Consider the following 24,163-nt stretch of genomic DNA (forward strand, 5'->3'; position numbering starts at 1 on the left):
GTCTCTACCCTAAGGAGCTGCTAGTTTGTAAGGTATATAAAATGTATCCAGGGGTACCTGGGTGGCTCAGTTGGTTGGGGGTCCAACTTCAGCTCAGGTCATCATCTCACGGTTCCTGAGTTCAAGCCCCACGTAGGACTCTGTGCTGACAGCTCAGAGCCTGGAGCCTGCTTCAGATTCTGTGTCTCCCTCTCTCTCTGTCCCATCCCCACTTCCGCTCACTCTCTGTCCCTCAAAAATGAATAAACGTTAAAAAAAAATTTTAATGTATCCAGATAAATTAATTTTAAATTTAAGTAATTTGTTATAAAATGTGAATCTATGTGACAGAGAAAATAAGTTACTGAACTTATTTATGTTTTGTGAATTGTTACATTGATGAAGAAACTGAGATCTGAATTAGTTTTTGAAAATGGACAGGATGGGTCATCTGGGTAGCTCAGTCGGTTAAGCATCCGACTTCGGCTCAGGTCATGATCTCTTGGTTTGTGAGTTCGAGGCCCGTGTCGAGAGCCTGGAGCCTGCTTTGGATTCTGTGTCTCCCTCTCTCTCTGCCCCTCCCCTGCTCATGCTCTGTCTCTCTTTGTTTCAAAAATAAAAATAAATAAAAATAAAAAATAAAAAAAAGAAAGAAAATGGACAGGTTACTAAGAGATTAAAAAAAAAGACAAAAGGAAGGAACTTCACTCAGGATGAACAGCATGAGCAACACTGGACGTGAAATTTTAAACATATATAACAACAAACTAAGGATTTACTATTTTATTTCACCAACTATTTAGTTAATTTTGTCATAGGCTTCTATTTCCCATTCTGTGATATCTCCCTTAAAGTTTCTATCTATACAAGGTCTCCATCCTCTCTATCTAAAGATTATTTCAGTAACCTAAAAAATTCAACTTCCTTTAGCAGGAAAAAATTCATTAGGTATTCTATATCCTGCAGGAATTAAGTCTGACCTCAGACCTTCTATGTGGGAAGATACTACTTGTTTTTTTGTGAATTCCGGGAACAATATACATTCATTTCAAAAAGTGTAACATCAATGAGAAAGTTTGAAGGTTAACAAATCTAGGTCCTGAGAGGAATATAAAACAGTTCCAAGTCAGGATGAGTGAAAGTTCTCATTATAATAAAATGCTTCGAGTATATAATAGGGCAAAACCATGAAATCCACAAGTAATGAACAAAGTACACAAATTACAAAAAGTCTGATATAATAGTCTGGTGTTCCCCTGGTACCCTTATTTTCTATTCTCATCACCATTGTGTGAATTCAGCCCTTATTACATCCATGAAAAGTCTCTTAACTGGTCTCCTTGAAAACTATTCCTAGGTCTATCTTCCTAAAACACTAAGACTTGGGTTATTTCATGGTTCAAACATGTTTAGTGGCTCCCAAATGCCTACAGAATAAGATCCAAACTCTGTACCCTGGCACCTCAAGGCTTTTGCAACTAATAGAACAGCTTACTGTATATATTGTACACTGTATATGTTTGAGAAAAAATCAAACTCTTAGTGTCGGTTTCTTTAAATAACAATGGTGTCAGGAACTGGGCGAGGTTCTTTATCTACATTTTCTCATCCAACACTCACATGTGTTTTGGATGTAAGACTGTCATTTACTCCACTTCAAATACAAGTATACAAAAGTTGATCAGGTTAAATAACTTCCCAAGTTTTCCCAAATAATAAATTGTGACTTCAGAGTGTACTCCTTTTCCACAATATAGTGTAAACACTGATGTGTACAAAATCACACCCACAATGGGAGAAAACATATGGTGAGATCATTCTAAGAATCTAAACTCCTTGCTAAGTGGATGATTCACAGCCTTAGACTAGCGTCTACTGGAAAAAGCACTGGCTAAGTGACCAAAACCAGGGGAGGGGTCAGGGTTAATAATGTATGTGTCTTCCCCATTTACATAATAACTGGAATGAGTACAGTGAATGGATCCGTGAGAAGAGCCTGTAACAAGAAAAGGCAGCTGTAGGCAAAGAGGCAAAATTCAGTTAGTGGGAGGAAGAGAAAGGGGAACCATGAAGGGGGTAAAGAAGGAGCAGTCAGATACAATCAAGGAATTATAGAGGCCCCCAAATAACAACCTGCATAGCAGCCCAAAGGTTTTCTCACCTTCCCTACCTGTCTTCAAACCGGGGCTACAGACCTGGAAAAAGAATCATTGCCTTGTCCCAGATCACTGCTTTTCTGGTGACCCTGGAACTAACTGGAAAGCCCACTATTAGCCTGGCTGGTCCCTATGAATGACATCTAAAAGTAATCATCTGAAAAGAAACCCCCCTTGCCCTAGCAAAATATTTATAAATTATCGCCTTCACTTGAAATTCCATCAACAGATAAACCAGCAGATTTATAAGCATTTATTCATGAAAGTAATTAAAAAACAATAAGGGGGTGCCGGGGTGGCTCAGTCGGTTAAGCACCTGACTCTTAATTTTGGCTCAGGTCATGATCTTGAGGTTTGTGAGATGGAGTCCCACATCAGACTCTGCACTGATAGCGTGGAGCCTGCTCGGGAGTCTCTTTCTCTCTCTCTCTCTCTCTCTCTCTCTCTCTCTCTCTCTCTCTCTCTCTCTCCCCCTCCCTCCCTCCCTCCCTCTAGCCCTCTCTCTCCCCCCCCAAATAAACATTAAAAAAAAGCAACAAGAATAAGAGAAATTTTTAAAAATAACACAAGCTAAATTGACTCTTTATTCTTTAAAATTATTCCTTCTCTTGATTTCCTCTAACAAAATTATCCTTAAGAAGTCATAGAATAGAAAATGCCACATTCTAGGGGCGCCTGGGTGGCTCAGTCAGTTAAGTGTCTGACTTCAGCTCAGGTCATGATCTCACAGTTCATGGGTTCAAGCCCTGCGTCAGACTCTGGGCTGTCAGCTCAGAGCCTGGAGCCTGCTTCAGATTGTGTGTCTCCCTCTCTCTCTACCCCTCCCCCGCTTGTGCTCTGTCTCTCTCTGTCTCTCAAAAATAAATAAAAACTTTAAAAAAATTAAAAAAAGAAAATGCCACATTCTAAAGGTGTATATAGAAAGAATGATATATAGAGAGAGATCAGCTTTATGATTGTTTAGAAAATATTTAGAAATTATTTCAAATAAATCCTATTTATCCTATCTCCAAGACATTTTATTTCCTGTGAAATAGAATATGGTTTTATAAATTATTATTAATGTAAGATGTGTAATTAATATAAGAAATATAAATAATTTATAAATTATTATGAATATAAGCCTATCGATGAAGATTCATATACAGAAGTGACAACTAAAGGAATAGACTAATCTGAAACAATATCAACAAAGGCATCAGAAAAGTATTTTCCCGTAAAACATTATTCAGTTTCACTTCCACTTGCGCAGAAGCTGAAGTGACCTTTTAAGTTCAATTTCTGGAAACTATCATTGATTAACATACTTGCTGTTTCTATTAGTTTATTCCAGAGAACAGCCAAGTGGATGAGGCAACATGAGACTGAGACGCTCTCCGCATGTTAGATTGCTTGCATTGAGATGCAGGCATCACTCCTTTATTGCTGGGCTCTTCCTAAACTTCCTCTTTGAGAGATAGGGCTTAGCTCCCCTTAGTGAACTTCATCCTTAAGTGCTGTATTACAGGTTTCTGCAAGGTCCCCTGAAGTGCAACATTTAGGGAATAGGGATCCAGGGCTCTCTTAGTAGTTAAATAGCTCAAATAGACCAAGTTCACCACTGGTATGTGGTCTGGAAAAGGTCTAGTCTCTGGACATGAGGCTGAAATACAAGAAAATGTTGCTGGGCCAATTTCCAGCTCCTCTAGTGGAGGACAGTGAATTAGATCACTTCGTCTTCCTTCACTCTTTGCAAAGGAGACTAAACTAGAATACTCTGAAGCTGCAGAATAGTGAGCACATTAGACGGAAAGTTCTAAGAGCAATGCCTCATGAGGAGAGAGAGAGGGATAAGGTCGTGGCAGTAAGCTGCCGAGCGAGGGGATCAAATTGGCAACAGGCCCATATTGAAGCGCTAAAGAATCATCTATGCACTGGCTAAAAGAAAGGAGAAAGGGGAAGGAAAGCTGTTGAGCAAATATTTCCGGCTTATTTTGGGAATGGAGCACATTAGCAAGGAAATATGACATGCTACAGATCCAACAGGAGATAACTAAATGACAATGGTGAGACCTTCAAAAATAAGTCTAGAAATTTAGATGGGGTGCCTAAGGATTTTATTCCTCACGTTTCAGCCTCTATAACTAGCTGTTTCTTCTGTGACAAAACTCGTAGTGACGGGTTCCTTTTAGGCACTGATAATGAAGCAGCTATACGACTGCTTATGATAGCCTAGTGTCATCAATAGAATCACTTTATGGCAGCCTAGCCTACACACTCATGAATGAATTGTTATAAAGTTTTTATGGCATATAGTATTACAGTCATTCATAGTACAGTATTAGAAACACCGTTACCTGCGATGGCTGGTGAATACACAGTTTCTCCAACTATGAGAGAGAGAGGCGTATTATATGGTAATATAATTCTTTGAACAGCAAAGATATAAAACAGTAAGAAAACTAGCACATTAATTTTACGTTAAACGCCACTCACCTCACGCACACGGTGTTCTACAGGATTAATACGTAGACAATGACGATGACACAGAAATGTCTTATACAGTTCTTGCTGTACAGTGATTAGATTTTCAGCAAAGACACACATATGCAACAGAGGGAAGGCGGGGGTGGAAGAGGTAGGGGAGGCAAGAAAGACAGGCAGACTTGATGAAACTATGGAAATACATCATCATTTCTGTCCGATTTTTTTTTTCATTTCTATAAAAGTGTGTCTAAAGAGTATCAATCCTTCTTCCACTGTTTGCTTTAGTTTCAGTGTCCCTATCAACAGAAGACTCCATGCTATAAAAAAAAAAAGTCAAAAGCAGCCTTGAGTAATTGGACCTCTTCGGCCAGATTATTTTCTGCACTGCTTCTTCTAAGATGCACTGCATCTTCCTAAGATGTCTTTTTCCTCATCATCAGGCATTGGTACAAAGTACCTGTCTTCATCAAGTTTTCTCCTGTTAATTCTTCTAGTGCGGTGTCTATTAGCTTTTCAATTTCTCCAAGAGCCATACATAACTTGAAACCCTTCACCCCCTCCTTTTCAATGTTTTTTCCACCTCCACAATCTCTCTGATGATTTCTTGATTGGCTCTGTCATAGATCCTGTGAAGTCATGCACAACATCTGGACACAGTTTTCTCCAGCACAGATTTCTTGTTTCAGGCTTGATGGCTTTCATAGTTTTTTCTATAAGGATGACATCTTCAATGGTGTAATCCTTCCAGACTTTCATGGTGCTCTCTATCAGGGTTCTCTTTCATAACGTTGACAATCCTACCATGTGTAATGAACCTAAAGGTCCTTAAGAACCCCCTGATCTAGAGGCTAAATTAGAGACATTATGTTTAGGGATAAGTAGGTCATCCTGATGCCTTCGGTGTTGAGCTCATGGGGTTCTGGGTGGCTCGGGGCATTGTCCAATACCAAAAGAACATTAAAAGGCAGTCTCTTTCTAACAAGGTACTTCCTGACTTAAGGTACAAAGCATGTATAGAACCAGTCAGGGACAGGGTTCTCATTGTCCAGGCCGTGCTGTTATACAATTAAAAGACTGGCAGTTGATGTTTATCTTTTCCCTTTGAAGGCTCAGGGTGTTAGCAGCTTTTTTTTTCTTTTTTTTCTTTTTTTAACTTTTTTAGTGTTTATTTATTTATTTATTTGAAAGCGTGACAGAGCGAGAGCAGGGGAGGGGCAGAGAGAGAGGGAGACACAGAATCCGAAGCAGGCTCCAGGCTCTGAGCTGTCAGCACAGAGCCTAACTTGGGCCTCGAACCACAACCTGTGAGATCATGAGCTGAGCCAAAGTCGGACACTTAACCGAATGAGCCACCCAGGTGCCCCAGGGGTTAGCAGCTTTATAGATAAGGGCAGTCCTGATCATACTCCCAACTGCATTTGCACAAAACAGTACAGTTAGTTTATCCCTTCCGGCTTTAAATCCTGGTGCTCACTTCTCTTCCTAACAAATATCCTTTGTGGCACTTTTTCCCAGAATAAGGCACTTTCATCTGCATTTAAAAACCTGTTCAAGCAGATATCCTTTCTCCTCAATTTTTGTAACGGCATCTGGGAACTCATCTGCTGCCTCTTGGTTGGCATAAACTGCTTCTCCTCTTATCTTGACATTTTTAAGCCAAACCTCTTTCTAAAGTTGTGAAATCCTCCTCTGTTGACATTACATTCCCCAGCTTTAGATCCTTCGCTTTCTCTTTGCCTTAAGTTGTCATATAATGACTTCGTTTTTTCTTAAATCATATTAGAGTCTATAGGTATGCTTTTCTTCTAGCAATTCTGTACCCACATAAAAGCTACATTTTTTTTGCTATATTTTACATAAGAGATAAAGAAGATATTCTGCAAAAAGTAGAAGGTTTTTGTGCTTGCTGATATAGCTGCAATGACGGCTTCATTTACTTCTTTTCTTTTATCTACAATGGTCCTTACACCAGATTCATTTATCTTGATATGGCAGGCATCGCAGCTGCAGACCTCAATCTATGGTCCATATCAAGCGTTTCAACTTTTTCTATTAATGTCATAACTTGTCTCTGCTTCCTGGGGGCACTTCCAGCATCACTAATCTTTGTGGGGTTCCCATGGTTTTATTTAAGGTTTATGGTATTGCACTGAACACAGTGAAAAATACGCGAGAACCACAGAAGATCACTTTTTACTATGATTTGACATTTACTAGGGAGAGACGAACTGTTCACATGGAGATGATTAGTGTCACACCGTGTTTTTAGTGGGTCCTCTCACAACACTTGAGCTCACCGCAACAGCAACAGGGTGTGACTGCAAAATTGTTTCCATAGTACGGTATATACGACAGTTAATTTTATGCAGCTATAATTTAATACTGCATTTTTACGTTGGTTTACATTTCTCTCGAGTGTGAATGGCGCCATGATAAATTGATAAATTTTAACTTTTTATAAAAGATTTATATATATTTTATGGTGGTAAATGACTAAATAAAGTAGTATATACATATACTTTATGCATTCATGGCCTGAATTAGTTTGTCACTTATTCTATGCTATATGAGTTTTTTTCAAGTTGTCACAATCTTCAAAAAGTTTTCTGATATATTTTTTGAAAAAAAACAAGCGCATATAAGTAGACCTGTGCAGTCCAAACCCGTGTTGTTCAAGGGTCAACTGTATGGCTCTTTAAACACACGTCTGTGGGGCGCCTGGGTGGCGCAGTCGGTTAAGCGTCCGACTTCAGCCAGGTCACGATCTCGCGGTCCGTGAGTTCGAGCCCCACGTCAGGCTCGGGGCTGATGGCTCAGAGCCTGAAGCCTATTTCCGATTCTGTGTCTCCCTCTCTCTCTGCCCCTCCCCCGTTCATGCTCTGTCTCTCTCTGTCCCCAAAATAAATAAACGTTGAAAAAAAAAAATTTAAACACACGTCTGTGAAAAATAAGGAGGTGGTAATCGTCAATCCTAAAACGTCATTCTCTTATCCAGGAACACAACAGGGAGGTCACCAAAGGGCTGTCCTTCAAATGAAAGGAAGGGAATTCAGCAGATAAAGGACAAGAAGTCACTAGGAACAGTGTGTAGATGGTGTGAGAATCTGACCTTAAATGCCATACGCTTGATCCGAATAAGGACAAAGAAAAGATAATACCCACAGATATTGTAATGTGCCACACAGCATCTGATTCTCCTGTATTAACCCATTTAATCCTCACAATGCCCCTACGAGGTCAGCACCTTCACAAACCCCTAGGTGAAAGACAGGAAAGAGGTACAGAAAGGTCAAGCAACTTGTCTGAATCACATAGCTAAGATGGGACAGAACTAAGATCTGAACCCAGGCTGTCTGCTTTCACAGGGCATCGTCTCAACTGTTGCACCACATCCCCTCCCACACTTCAAAGCCCCAGTCTCAAGTTACACTAATCAAAGACTCTGAAATTTTCAGTTACCAGTGAAACCTCTTTATAAGTGGAGTATTGAGCAATGAAGACCAACCCACAAGCGTCGAAGTAGTATGTAGCAATAGATGAGATCCAAGAGAGAAGTCAGGGTTGGAGAGGACACATGAGGCATAAGCTACACATAGATAAAAGCAGAAGTTAAGGAAGAAGATGACATAATTTTTTAAAAGGCCCTAGAGAAAAAAGACCAGCAGTATGAATAGGACCTTTTGTTTATTGTATTTAAGATCCCAAAGGGATGTGATTTGACCCATAATGATCATGAATTCTTTTATAATTGTCCACTGCAGGGTAGTCATGTTTCTTCATGTGTATTTCATCAGAGACCCCCATAGTGCCCAGTGAAGGCACCCAATAAATACTTCTCAAATAAAAGATGACAAGGGAATTAGAGGTGGGAAGGCTCAAAAATAATACGAATACATGTGAAGTAAGCTTTGTGATGAAGGAATATAGACATGAAATGAACTTTATGATGAATTATATATCTAAGGTAGTTGCACGAGGAAGAAACAGAGGCAATGGATTCTGAATGGATTAATTTCCCTTCAAGTATTGGATGGTGTACTTATTGTATACAAGACTCGATGATATGCGATGGGAGCATGAAAGATGCCAAGGTAATAACCATTTAAGCTTCATCTTTGAGAAACTTAGTCTTGTGATCCTAGAAGTTAGAGAGAGGGTAATAGTTAATAGTTACTGGGGACTGGAAAAGATCTTAAGGACCAGTGGGTAGCATTTGAGTGAAAAGCACTTTTTCAGGCAAGACTTAGAGGACATACGTAAAGGTGGCAAGGAGAATGGGCATCAGCTAGAGGCCAGGAGAGGTGGCGGCAGTAAAAGGCATAATTATTCCAAGGGAAAGGAGAAATCAGAGCAGTCAAAGACCCACAAAGGAAAGAGTATGGAGAATGTAGCCCCATGAGGTTGAAGCTGGTTTGCCCTGCTTATTGAGTTGGGGTATTTACAAGACTTTTCGGTTTTGCTTGTCCTAATACGTTAACTACTTACAGCACAGACACTTTCAACACGGCTTGGATGCAATAAAGTAAAAGAAAAAGGGGAAACTACATCTTCATTTCGGATTATCAGAAATAACCAAGGGTCATGAACACATAGAAAGGATGATTGGCTATCATGGAGATGATGGTTGTGTGACGACTGATAAATATGAGGGAAAAGCAGATCTCAATGCAATTGTTATTTTTAATAAATCTCAAGTGAAAGTGCACAGGATATGAAATAACCACTCACGGTACTCTAATAACTTTTGAAATAGGAGTCAAAAGTACCATTTCTTGTGAAATGAAAAGGTCTATATGATAGTGACACAACAAAAGGGTTCTAAACAGTCAACATACAGAGATAGGGGTGTAGGGTGGAGTGAGGAATCCACAATTTCTCAGCCCAAGCTCTCTGAAGGGTTTATTGAGTGCACATGTGTAAGCATAGCATTTCTTTTCTGTGCAAGTTATTCCTGCCAAAAACTTGCCCTTTTTAAAACCTGAACAATGAATACTCTCTGCCAAACCTCATCACAGTGCAGTCTAAGACAACAATCCCCACGGCTCTGTGAAATGTGAATCAAGCCAAAGAAAGGGAAATGTTGGGCTCTCATCTGTATAGCCAGCATAAATGCTTTTGAACAGCTTCTTTACAGGTGATAAAAGTCTTAACTTCAAAAGTTGATTGGTATTAACTTCCCATTTGAATGTCATAAATAACATCTTACGCTATTTCATCATGCAAATACTTCTGCAGACAGAATGGTGTGGCTTCTTTAACCTTCTACCATCCGGCTTGGAAAGCAACTTATAACACACTAATTCAATTATGATAAGGAAATACATGAAGCTATAAGACAGACCCTAGTGTGGCCAACAGGGTGAACTCTGAATCAGAATACATGTCAACGATAAAATTACTAAGTGTACATTCGCACTATCTAAAGATGTTGTCATCTAATACAGGGTCAAATCTTGAAGTTGAGAAAACTTGAGATGATTACTTTTATTTACAAAGATCTTTTTTTAAAAAAAGTGTACTCTAGTTATAATTATGTATTCACAAGTCAATAAGCACTTGAAAGTACACTGATAGGAAATGAAAAAGGAGACAACATGACAGTCTCTGGTATGCATTTTAAAAGGTTTTGGTCAGACTATTAGATTTCTTCATTCCTCTTGTTTGGGTTAAATTACCATAGGCAGGATCTCTCTTTTTTTAGAAATGTATTCAATTATTTTGTGTAACAAAAATGAAAACCCTGAATCTAAGACTCCAGTGAGAACCCAGAGCATATTAGTCATATTGATCTGGGTCTTTTTCAGACGCTTTCATTATTTCAGGAAATTCAGTGGGGTCATACCAAAAAAGAGGCCCTTTAGTCACATATTCTGGAATTGGTTTCCATGACTTATCCTGAACAAGTTCTTCAAATGTGTTTTTTATGCTATGACTCATACAAACTAAAAACAGAAAGAAAAAAAAAAGCAAAGCTAAACTTTTCAACAATTGCCACACTAGAACACAAATTCAGCAGAAACTATAGTTAACTATAAAGCACAGAGTCAGATAACTGTTAAATAATTGTAAATATGAGGTAACAATAAAAAAATAAGACACCAGTATGAAAGCTTAGATAAGTAAAACACAAGGACTTTAGTCCAACTGTAAAAGAGACTAGTCCAAGAGAGTACAACTTAGATTTTTTAAAAATGTGAAACAATTTGCCACACAAGGAAGAGAAGGAATAATGTGTGATTTATAGAGAGAGGGAAAAAGCATCTATAAAAAATGAGAAGACACACAGTGAAAATACAGACACACACGCAGACACACACACGTAAAGGGAAATGGCAGCCTGTATTTCCTCCCCACTCTACATTAGTTGGAACACGCATTAAGTCTCAGCTTCTAGGGGGTTTTTTAAAGGACATAATGGCCTCCTAGGTATATTTACAATTTTCAAAACAGGAATGATATGTGTATTAAATATAATATTTGGTAGGGAATAATATTTAACATACTTAATGCAGTAGGTGTCCTTGATATTCAAAGAGGGGTAAAAAGAATAAATAACCATTGAGCCATTTTGGCAAGAATTCTGGAAGCATAATCATCATCTAGAACTGGCACAGGAGATGGACCTTGTCAATATCCATAAAAGTAGCAAGGACAGTAGAAAAAAAGTTTGTCTTCTCTTTTCATATTTAAGATTGATTTACAGGACATGATAATACACAGCTTTGTTTTCATGAGAACCTATAATAATAGCAATGGGGACATTTTTTAGTAATCCAGATACCACATTTTCTTTCAAAAAAGTGATTATGAGAAGAGCTAACTCAAAATATGTGTTTAGTATAATAATATCTATAATATTTACCACTCTTCCCCCTCAAAAGGCAGAATAGTGGTACCTTGAACTAGGGGAATAAAGTAACCATTTAACTGAATGACATTAACCTTGCTGACGAGAGAACAATTCACCTCCTACAGAGTTTCTCACCATGATTAACCTATATGCTTTCAAATATAATTTTTAAAAATAGACTTCAGTTTTAGAATAGTTTTAGATTTACAAAAACATTGAGAAGATAGTACTGAGGTCCCCTAAACACACACCCTATAATAGGTTCCCCTATTTTTTTTTAATTTACATCTTACATTAGTATGGACATTCGTTACAGTTAATGAACCAATACTAATATATTAACTAAAGCCCATAGTTTATTCTAATTTCCTTCATGTTTGCCTAATCTTCTTTTTCTTTTCCACGGATCCCATCCAGGATATCACATTACATCAAATCCCTATCTCTTTGGCTTCCTTCCTCCTGCCTGTGACAGATTCTCAGATTTTCTCTGGTTTTGATGATCTTGACAGTTTGAGGAGTATCAGCCAAGTGTATTGTAGACTGTCCCTCTACTGGAATTTGTCTGATGTTTTTTTCATGGTTCTACTGGGGTTAGGGTTTTGGGGAGAGAGAATGAAGAGGTAAAGTGTCCTTTTCATCCCATCATATCAAGAGCATGTACTAACAACTGGCTTCATGACTGATGTTGACCTTGATCATCTGGCCAAGATACTGTTTGTCAAGCTTGCTGAACCTCTGTATAATACCATTTTCCCCCTTTCCATACTGTACTGTTTGGAGGAAAAGAACATTCTCAGCTTACACCTCGGAAGTAGGGAGCTAGGCTCCCCTCCTTGAGAACAGAGTATCTACATACATTATTTGAAATTCTGCACGGGAGCTTTGTCTCTTCTCCATTTGTTAATGTATTCAATCATTTATATTAGCACGCTATCATGCATAGTTATTTTACATTTGGGGTTATACTCAGTACAACTTTATTTTTTTGCTCAAATTATTCCAGCTTTGGCCACTGCGAGCTCCTTCAATTGGCTTCTGTGTCTTTCTGACATATCCAATCATTGTGTGTATGTGGCGATGGCAGTGGCAGTGGGGTGTATGTTGAGCACTTCTTTATTTTTTGGTACTACAAGAAGCTCCAGGTTCGTGGTATAGGTTTCCTGCCCCAGCCTTTGAATCAGCCATTTCTCCAAGGATCCCTGGTTCCTTTTATTGGAGGATGGTATTAGAAAACAAGATCTAGGCACTGTCACATATAAAATTTATTTTTTAAATAAATTTCATGTTTAAGCTAAGAATTCACATATATGTTTGTAGGTTTATGAATACATTTTTACTAACACATCTCTATGCATACTATATTTTCTAGTTTTTCAGTAATGATCAGGAACTGTATCTGTGATGAAAATCATTATTGTAATTTTTTTGTAATGTGTATTTATTTTTGACAGAGAGAGAGATAGAGCATGAGCGGGGGAGGCACAGAGAGAGGGGGAGACACAGAATCCGAAGTAGGCTCCAGGCTCTGAGCTGTCAGCACAGAGCCCGACGCGGGGCTCGAACTCACAGACCGCGAGATCATGACCTGAGCCGAAGTCAGATGCTCAACCGACTGAGCCACCCAGGCACCCCGAAAATCATTATTATAAATATAAAAGATCTACAAAAAAACATGCACCCCCTTTCAACAAGAAAACTCAAATTAGTGGGGCACCTGGGTGGCTCAGTTGGTTAAGTGTCCAACATCTGGTTTCAGCTCAGGTCATGATCTCACAGTCTGTGAGATAGAACCCCACGTCCGGCTCTGCTCTGACAGTGTGGAGCCTGCTTAGGATTCTCCCTCTCCCTCTCTCTCTGTCCCTACCCTGTGTATGCTCTCTTTCTCCCTCTCTAAATAAATAAGTAAACAAACAAACATGAAAAAAAAAAACAAACTCCAATTAGTATCAATTTCTATTGACCCAGTATGTAGCATTCAAAGTAAACTGAGAATTCCGAGTTCTAAATATCTTTGAAATGAAGTTATATTTCAAAATTGAAAGCATGTCTCTAAATAAGAATAGTATTCACTTCTTTCTTTCATAGAACAATCAATTCAGATATGAAGAGGAAACATTTATCCAAAAGCAACAGCAGTAACAAACACCAAAACCCAAGTAAAAAACAAAGAGTGGGAGTAAAAGTCTCACTGATCTTATACATTCTATCATGAAAACCAGACTACTTAAATGTAATCTGAGATTATGGCATCTTCAGGCATGAGTTCAGCTGTCAACATAATGTGTAAAAAAAGGCTTCTACGGAACTACTTAAGCAACTTAAGATGGTACTTTGGACACTTTTAAGCGACTCATACAAGCTGATAATAAATGTATGGATTACACTACTTCTCTGCCTCTTCACTAAGGCAACTCCAGACAATATCTACTGAGCAATCCTATTAGTCTAATTTCTGCTAATGTAGTATGTTTGAAATTACTGATGTTTAACTCATTAATTAGGTATCAGTTATGTAGGCTCATGTTTGGACCAAATATGACACCAACATCCTTAAAAGCTATTTAAGATATGCAAAATATTAATTAAAGAGGAGACCTAGTAAAATGCACAATTAGTAAAAAAATAAAATTGGACATTTATCTGATGGTAGGTTAATAATGACACCTTCATATACCTACACCCTTTTATTTCTTTGTCATGAAAGCAAGAGTGTTATATTTCTTTTTAAGATGATCAGTAATTTGGACATTTTTGATTATTTTATTGACTTTGTTCTTAGTAGTAATAAAACCATTTAATGATGTTTAATTCTATTTAATTAGGAAAACATAGCAAATGTTTCCATTTTTCCTATGGTATGCTAGTAAAACTCACTAATAGAAAACACTATTAACCACCAGTTTTAAAAATACTGGTGTCAGGGCACCTGGGTGGCTCAGTCACTTAGGTGTCCTACTTCAGCTCAGGTCATGATCTCAGGGTTCATGGGTTTGAGGCTCGCATCAGGTTCTGTGCTGACAGCTCGGAGCCTGCTTTGGATTCTGTGTCTCCGCCTCTGTCTGCCCCTCCCCCACTCATACCCTGTCTCTCTCTCTCTCTCTCTCTCTCTCTCTCTCTCTCTCAAAAATAAATACACATTAAAAAAAATAAAAATACTGGTGTCTTATTTTTGTTACATCAGATTTACAAATATTTAACAATTACTTGACTCTCTGCTTTGTAGATATAAAATGTTTAAGTTACCATGTTAAATTACCTATAGAAGAAACAAGGGACATGTTATTCCTAATTTCTGAAGAAGACATTGCATCTTTAAAAAGAAGATAGATTCAGATAAATGCAGACTCTTCTAGTCACCTAATTCTTGGTTTATTTTATACATTTCTATGGGAGGGTAACACCTGTAGCTTGTTGAGCTTTGTAAAACAATGAGCAAACTCATTGTTAAAGATAGCCTGGCTCGCAACTCATGACATTAGAAATTATTAAATATTATTAACATGGATATGAATGATCAAATATTAAAGAAGACAGTAAAATCTAAGTATGAACAGTATGTTTCATTGTATATTCGAGCTTCTTGAAGCACTTAACTATCTGTTTTTAATAATTTTACATTTTTTTCAATGTTTATTTATTTTTGAAAGACAGAGACAGAGTGTAAGTGGGGAGGGTCAGAGAGAGAAGGAGACACAGAATCTGAAGCAGGATCCAGGCTCTGAGCTGTCAGCACAGAGCCTGATATGGGGCTTGAACTCACAAACCATGAGATCACGACCTGAGCCGAGGTGGGACACTTAACCGATGGAGCCACCTAGGTGCCCCTGTTTTTAATAATTTATGTTTGTAATTGTCTAATTTTATTTTAGAGATAGAGAGCATGAGCAGAGGGAGAAGGACAGAGGGAAAGAGAGAGAGAATCTTAAGCAGGCTCCATGCTTAGCACGGAGCCCAATGCAGGACTTCATCCATGACCCCGGGATCATGACCTGAGCTGAAATCAAGCGTAACACGCCCAACTGACTGAGCCGCCCAGGCGCCCCTATAATTGTGTAATTATTTGAGTATATCTCATTATTATTAAATTTCAAAATCATTTCAAAACTGTTATAGTTGCTTATCAGTGTATTTCCTATTCATAGTGAATTTTGCCTTAGCTACGTCCTTCGTTTTAATTATTATTTAGGTACAAAGTTAAGGTGAACTGATATGGACACAGATGATGTAGATTCTCATGTGTTAACTGGGTCCTTCTAAAAAACACACAAAAAATTTAAAATGAAATAATAACTTTTCATAGTGTGCAACAGTTTATTAAGTATTCTCATATACCTGTTTCACACAATCATTACACCACTTCTGTACATTATGTACTAGGATAACACACAGCATCTCACCACCTTTTTCAGTGACGGGGTAAAACTCAGCTGTAAGATGAAAGTCTCCTTCCTAAAAATCTCAGAAAAGTAAAGTATAATAGCAAAGACCTTTAATCTGGTCTTTTGTAGGCAGTAAAGCGATTCAAAATCACTGCATTGACTGTTTAGATACAGAATCAGATTTCAGTATGTGCTAAGCATCTGAATACGTTTAGCATTGTACTAACCTGAAGGTATAAAAAGTTAGTCACCTCCTTCCTCCAAAGTTCTTACGATCTAGTCAACAATCATAAACAACAAAAGTAAAGAGGTAAACACATTACTAAAAACTCAGAATATTAGCTTTAAAAGTATGAAGATATACAAATAAAAAAGGATTTGGGCCAAGGTTTCCTCTATTAGTGGAGTATTTTTTAACCAAATTTTGAGGTAGGAAGAAACTGATTAACAATTTTGTCTATGGTCAATCATTATTACTATTATTCCTATTTATTTTACAAATATGGACATTTCTTTTTTTTCTTTCAAGGAATTTGTTATTGAGTGCTGAAATGCTGTTTTATTGAAGTAATTTGTTTAGCTCCAGGTATTTATGGAAAGAATAATAATTTTTCAAAATGGAGCTATGGTTATTTATTTTGAAATATTTTGGTTATTTATTTTGAAATAAATCATGTATTAATTGACAAGAATGCTTCCCAAAGAACATATGTCAGCACACCACTAGATTTCCCAGACGGAACAATAAAGTTCAGAGTCACATTTGTTTTTCTCAAAATAATGAAGCCATAAAAAAACAATCTGAAGACATACTAGTGTTTATGAAGCCAACACCAATTGGAATATTTCTTTCTTTGAGACTGAAAAGTTGATACTGCAAATACTTAATAAAAATGGTGATGACTTAATCCAGTGGCTCTGTACAAGCAGTATACAAATACTGGTCCACAGAGATACCTACCAATTCCAGAAGACATCTTCGGAAACTTCTTCAGGTCTGTGATAAGGCTTTTTATGGTTAACACATGCTCATGTAATGGAATGAGATCACAGTATGAAGAATAAAAATGAGGTACTCTGAAACTTCCTGACTTACTTTAACCCCAACCCCAAACAATGTATTTCCTACTTTTGGAAAAGAAATAATGTGAGAGCAATTCAGCTCCATGACTCAAGTTCAGACCTACAGTCGATCTGTTAGCCTGTCATTGGAAACAGTACATGTGCTTCCTCTGTCTTTGTAATTGTTTATATTCCTGACCTTCCCTGCTACCGAAAATAATTCCTACTCCTACCCTTACCAGCCCTACACACTCACGCAGAAATGAAAAATTCAATTTATCTTTGTGCATTTTCCCATGTAAAAATATAAAGCAAATTTATTAACTAAGATTCACCTATAAAGGCAATTCTGCAAGAAGGTAAAATAAAAGCCACATAATTTTTTCTCTACCTTGTACCCTTAGTTTCTGCTGGTATTGATTATGGTTTCCTGATAATTCCAAAACATTTTGCACTGTCAGATGCTTTTCACTGACCTCCCCCTCTCAGAGAGACAGGAAGGGAACAGGAGTCACATCATTACTTCTCCTAAACGGACAGACAGCAGATTTTTACAAAGGTGAAACAGTGGTGCCAAAATATGAAGTAAGTTTTTAGGTATTCAGGTCATGAAAGCAATAAATAGACTAAGGAAATCTCCATTAATCTCAGGAAATTTTCTCAATACAGCCATGGGGTTACTATTTGACAAAATATGTTTCTTTGTTTTCATCTTTTCCTTCCAATTGTTACTAAAGCCACTCAATAATTCCTAAAAGGTACAATAAGACCTGTGTAAATATAGATTATTAATATCACATGCATACGATTCTCAGCCTACACATTTGATGTGGTCCACAGCAATCCTCAATAATGGATTCCACTTAAATTCTTAGGTGTTCTTCCCTAGTAAATGATCATATACAGATGCAGTATCAAAGTGATCTTAGAAAGGGCCTCTAAGTGATGACCTAAGTGATGACTGAAAGCTTCCTGAAGTCCCTGAAAGGTAAACCACATGACGGGAAAACAGGTCCAGATTCAGGCCTGCCCCTTACTGGTTTATATTTGGACATACCAATTAACACTTCTAGATCTCCTTATTCTCATTTTTGAGATGAAAATAACTGCTTTGTCTACTCCCCTAACCATCGATTCCATTTTTAAGTATTTAAGGATGAGGATTCTTTGTTAGAATTGCAAAAACCAAAATGGGACACCACCCATTTCTAATCCCGTGTCTTTGCTTTCTTGTCAACTAAAAACAAAGAAGAATGACACTGAGTGGTATTGTTGGGAATATTAATCGTGATAATGTATTAAGCACCTACAGTGCAACAAGTGTTTGATAAATGTCCCTTCCCATCTCCACCAATTTTCCATTTCATAAATGGGCAAATTCCATTTGAAATGTTGGCAATCCAAATCAGTACCGCTTTATTGTCTCTCAGCTACCTCTTGACCCTATTCTTATCTCTTCCCACATCACCTTCCTGTATTTCCTGGCCTTTCTCTTCCAAGGGCCATGGTCTTTTCCCATCTCCCTGACCTGGACTGTCACTCTGGAGCTTGTCAGCGGTGACTCCTCTGGCCAGCTTTAGCTGCTGGGAGGAGCCTCAACAACTTCAAGGCTGGACAGAATTAAAGCAACTCCCCGCTGGGGCTGCGCACTTCCAACCCCAACCATTCCTGCTCATCTCCTCGATATCTGGCCTCGGTACAGCAGGAGAAGCGAAGGCAACACTGGAGTGATGACATGCGGCTCTCTCCCTTCCCCACCCTCCACATTTTTCCTTCCACGTGCGGAACCCATAAGGCTCTGACCGCTCGCGCCAAGGCGGTTGCCATGGTTACGCAACAGCAGCACCAGACGCAGGAGGGGGTCTCATCCCTTCTCCACTCCCCCCTCGACCCTTTCCTCCCCGTTAGGGCCTCCCCCACAAACACAGGAAGAGAAGTCTTCGCCGCTAAACTTGAGACTTCAAGTCCCCCCCCCTTTTTTTCGCTAGCGCAAACGGCACTGACAAGCTAAGGAAGGGTGGGAGGGGCTTTGGTGAAGTCCTCGTTTCACTCCGGGCTACGCGGCGAAAAGTTCGCCTTTTGAACTTCGATCTCCGTAACAAGGAATTTGGGACCTCAGTGGCCCCAGCTGCAGGGCGCGCGACGCGCGTCCAGTCCCTCGGATTCCAGCTCGCCGGCGAGAGCGCACCGTCTCCTCCTCCTGTCAAGTCCCCTCCGCGCTGGGACGGAAGCACGACTCAGCCCACGAGGCTGAACACAAGCCGCCAGGGAAGGAGAATCTGCCAGTGCCGAAAACAGCCCTGGCTCTGCCAGGGCAGCCCATTAACGCGTCGACTCGGGGCGGGCCGGCCGGGGGCCAGGAGGGGACACCCGGGGTCGGGGAAGGGGTAGAGTCACTGCGTTAAATTCCCAGCAGGAGTCAACTCCGAGCCAAGCCGAGGCTACCAAGGGATGCCCCGCTCCAGCCTGAGTGCGTTTTGCAATAACCAGCATTTCCCAGACAGCCAGCTTCGTGGCTGGTGTCTGACCCCAACTTTACCCTCAGGGTAAGAAGGATGCGCGCTTCCCTCAGACGGAGCGTCACGATTCCTTCGCAAGGCAAAAGGCATCGCCCATCCCTCTCCCGAAGCCACAAAACAAACAAACGCCAAGGTCTCCCCGTCCCCTCCCCCTCCCAGCCCAAGGGGAAAAGCGGGGAGGAGGGGGGAGCGAGAGTGTGGAAGCCCTTGGTCAAATCCTCCCCGGGCGGTCCTCACCATCGCGTCTCCCAATGAACCTGCAGCCGGCGGAAGCCGCAGGTCACGTTCCGACGCGCTCTCTGCCGCCTTGGCCGCGGAGGGAGCGAGGGACAGAGTGAAGTTCCCGGGAGCGTCTCCGGCGGAAAACTTTGCGCGGTGTTGGCGGCGGGAGGCTCTGGCCGAGGAGGCTCTGGCGGCGGCAGCTGGGAGGTGGGACCGCGCCCCCGCCGCCACGCTGTCCCCGGCGCGGCGCGCACAGGCCGTCCGCACCTAAGCGCACTGATTCCCTGTCTGGTCCCCCGCGCGCCCACCTGGTCCGCTCCGGAGCGCCTTCTCGGTCCCACGACGGTTCCTTAGCTCCTGGAGTTGCGCATCCCACTTCGGACCCACGGCCACCCCCCAAACCCAGTCACCCCGGCTTCACTCTGCGGTCCCCGCCGCGCCCTCCCACTGGGGTAGCAGGTGACCAGAAGCCAGCCTTACCTGCTGCGAACTCTTCTCTCCCTCTCTCTGGGCCAGACGTCCTTTCAGGAACCGAAGACGGGGGTGCAGGCTGTGGGAGTGCGCGGCGGCGACCCGGGGCACCGGCGCAAGCTCCTCTGAGAGGCAGCCCTGGCTGAGCCGCGGAGCCGCCGGCGGCCCTGGCGGAGCGCGGAGGCTGCGGCCGCAGAGGCCCGGCCGGGAGGCAGGGGGCGCTGCTGGCCCCGAGCGCGGAGACGGGACAGGCGGGGAGCCAGGCACCAGCTGGAGCTTTGGGGAAGCGAGTGTGGCGAGGAAAGGCACGCTCCGAGCGGGAGGGCGGCTTTTAAGTTTGTGGTGTGACCGCAGCAGCTGTCCTGGGAGAGACTCAGTCTTTCTAAAAAGGGGATGCTCAAAACGCCGGGGATTACCTCTCCCCTTCCGATCTCCTCCCCCAGCCCTCGGCCCCCCTTTCCTCTGCGCACGCCAGTCCTCCCCAGCGTGCCGAAGTCCATCCCTGCCGGCGCGCAGGCTGTCAGCAGCGTGGATTAAATGTAGCTCCGGCCACGCTCAGGCATGTTTTTTCCGGACTGGCCACCCTGTGCACTGTCTGTGCAGCAGCCTCTGACGTTTGAGCCCACGTCCGGCTGGCTGACTTTGGGACCTATGTACGCTATACCGTAAAGTCTCTAGGGACCTCCGGCGGAAGAAACAGGACAAATAATGTCCAAACAATTGTAAACCTCATAAAGAGTGGCTGGTTCTGTCTGGTATGTAAAACCTCGGGACCACTAGCCTTGAAACCGCAGGCATTGAGATGAGCGATGGAGATCAATCTTCCATTAAGGGACTGACACCCAAGAAAGGGAGGCAGACGGGGGAGGAGGGGAAAAGGGCAAAACCCCCAAGATGTAAGTCTTCTTTCCTCTTTACCTCATTCCTTTTTGGAATATGTAACCTATTTATGGAAAGTAGGAAATACGTATGTAGGAATATGTAACCTATTTATGTCTCAGGAGGTTTTTTTCGTAGATTTGCACACACCTTGGTCGCGCAATAGGAAACTGAAGTATGTGGGGAGACCAGGGGTGGATCCACATTTGTGGAGCCTGGAACGTATACAATTTGGAGGTGGGATCCTCTTTAAGACAAACAATGCGGAAATAGTTTAATTTGTACAGATTTTCCAAAAAACGACTATGTGAATTTATTGTCAGGTTGCCCTCAGGGTCACGGAAAGGGCAAGTGATGAGTCCTGCAGCTTGGGCCTCGTTAGCTGCATGGTCAGTCCTTCTGTGACGGTAACTGTAGGTCTGGAATCACACACCTTGCACTTATTTAGTCCCAATCATAAAGCTGACTTGGGTAGAGCCATAGAAAAAAAGCAGGCCCAGGATTCTGCATTTGTCAGCTTGATTTAAGAGCACAGCTTGTAGGATCCCAGAGCCCCTTTGGCAAGTGACAAGGGGTGTTTTGGTTTGAGGGTATTGAGCAATCAATAGCAACAATGGAAGAACTGGAAGGTGGGAGGGGACTCTTCATTCAGCTTCCCTTCAACAGCGGAGAGCTGAGGGCCACAGAAGCTAAATGAGTCATTTGAAGTTGCAGATGGTTAGTGGCAGAGCGGGCTCAGGAGGGACTCAAGTTTCCTAACTCTGACCAACGTTCTTTCCTGTGTCTCATGCTGCCCCATTTCTGTAACCTTGGTTTTGACTTTCAACCAACCAACCCCATAATTTTCCTCTTTAGATACAGGAAAATTTAAGTCCCTACTGACTGTTCCGACCTGTAGCAACTTTTTTTTTGGAATGCTTTGTATTTGATGTTATAGCACTTGTTTTTGTAATTAACCATACCCTCGGTGTGCTTATCGCATTTTCTATGCATTTTATTTTATTTGTTTATGCCAATGCCCTTCCATCCAAATTGCTAGCTCATTGTAGGGACAGAACACCTCTTTTATCTCCCACAGCATAGCTTAGGGTTTTGCACATAGTGGGTCCATGATAAGTAGTTTTTGACTTTTAAAATCTCTCTACTTATTGTCTAATAATTTTGTGGGTTTATTGGCCAGACTATTCTGTTTAACTAGAATTGCAGCTAACTGGATTTCCCCTTTTTCCCTCCTGTCAAAAATCCAATCTTAGTAGACCCAAGCCAGACAGCATCTCCCTTTGCTACTATTTCAACCTTTTCCACAAAACTCCTAAAAAATTAATCATCCCCTCCCATTTCCCCAAAGCACTTTGATTTCAATACTCTTATAAGCCCGTTTCATGTTATGTCGTAATTAGTTATGCATGTGGCTCATACACTAGTGTCGGCTGTTTTTTAGCTTTGTTGCTCCAGCCGCTGAAACAATGCCTATGAATGTGTATCAAACTGGTTTAGTTCAGATTCCACTGACTTGAAATTCAGGCTGCATTTACCAGGGCATCCTGAACATACCATGGGAAGACAACATCTGGAAATTGGGTTCTGTGCTTTCCTTCTTTTAATTGCTCTGAGCACGCAGCAGGCGAAATCAACCGCGCTGCCCAAAGTTGTGATAAATGGCCTCAGCTGTGTCCATGGCTTTGTAGTCCCCAGGGCACTTCTCTGAGTGTCTTTCATATGGTAGGTGTGTAACAAATATCTGGGGGTTAAATTAGTTACTGAAAACAGTGTCTATAATGATGATAATCAGCCACTGCATTTATTTCTGAACTTCTCCTAACCCTACAAGATCTCCTCAGCATGGTTTTACAGTCCTTTCCAGGAGTTTGAGATCCGTTGTCCTCAAAAGCAGTTTGGTAATCTGTCCTGAAGGGCTAATACCCTATCTAAATCCTTGCAATAACACCTGGGGGGAAAAATCTTTTTTACGTTAAGTTTTGTTAAAATGTAAGGTGTATTACAGAGTTTAGTGTATCTCAAGGGTGACTATCTGTGATTCAACAAGTGATCCTTAATTACACTGAAAGAGATGTGTGTATCATCAGTTAGAACTACCTAATTGCTGCTGTATCCCTGTTTCATCCTGGGAGAAAAAAAGGAAAAAAAAAACCAGAAAGGAAAGGAAGAAAAGAACAAAGTACTTTCTAGGTGCCTGGAAAAAATTTTGAGTAAGTAAACTTGTCTAGAGGGCCCAGGCTGCTCCTCTGTGACATACCGCCCCTTACCCATCTCCATTAGCACTCAGAATTTAAGTAAGTCATTTTTACTGTATGGTAGTATATATGTGTTAGATTGTATGAAATACACTATTTTTCAAAAAAAACCTACATTTTCATACATAATGTAGTAGAAGATACATGTTAGATTATGTAAAGTACACTATTTCTCAAAGGATTACATTTTAATACTTAATGAAGCCAAAGAATAAAGTTCTAGCTGTACAACTTCAAGAATTGTCAATCTATGTTGGGAACCACTAGAAAAGGCAGCAAGGATGGGTAAGAGTGGAATAGGTATATTCCGGGCTTCTCCAACTCCACATATAGCTAACTCTGCCAAGAAGACAGAAGAAAGATAATTACTGGGTCCAGAATTTAAATGTAGCAGGATCTCAGAGAATTTGGCTGCACTTTCAGCAGAAGGTAGTAGCTTGTTGTTCTTTCCCAACAAAAAATCTATAATCCTAGTTCTCTCTATACTTTCTTCTATTCATAAAAAGAAAAGGAACGAAAGAAAATTTGGTGAGTTTGAAAGAAAAAAAAGACTGATAAAATAAACTGCAACATTCTATGTACAGAGACAAGGAAAATGAAGATAAAACTCAAACCAATTAGTATTTATATGAATAAAACTAGCCATACCTTGGTCAGCTATAAAACCTCTCTGCCTTATAATAAATACTGCTTTATGAATGTTTTCCCACGTACATACTAACGTATCTGTACTGACAGATAAATATTGTTATACTCAATTGAGAAAAGTGGAGTCTATATTAGTTTATGTGTAATTGGATCAAGTGATGGCATGAGTTGAAGCACCTCACCCACTTACTCCTCTTCTATCAGGTGTTTTCCCCATATAAATTTCAGACATGTTTTTCCCCCCATTTGTTTCATCTGATCACGGCAATCCACT

General features: G+C 40.7%; 1 protein-coding gene across 1 annotated transcript in view; it reads right to left on the reverse strand.

Annotated features, from left to right (window-relative positions):
* Positions 1-20,710, reverse strand: part of SEMA3D (semaphorin 3D) — a 200,853-nt gene extending 180,143 nt beyond the window's left edge. Inside the window, exon 1 of the mRNA XM_043588732.1 lies at positions 20,117-20,710. The gene's annotated coding sequence lies outside the window, so the exon portion shown is untranslated. The remainder of the gene's footprint in view (positions 1-20,116) is intronic.
* Positions 20,711-24,163: the final 3,453 nt, after the last annotated feature.

Source organism: Prionailurus bengalensis, chromosome A2 (assembly GCF_016509475.1).
Source record: "Prionailurus bengalensis isolate Pbe53 chromosome A2, Fcat_Pben_1.1_paternal_pri, whole genome shotgun sequence".
NCBI classification, from domain to species: domain Eukaryota; kingdom Metazoa; phylum Chordata; class Mammalia; order Carnivora; family Felidae; genus Prionailurus; species Prionailurus bengalensis.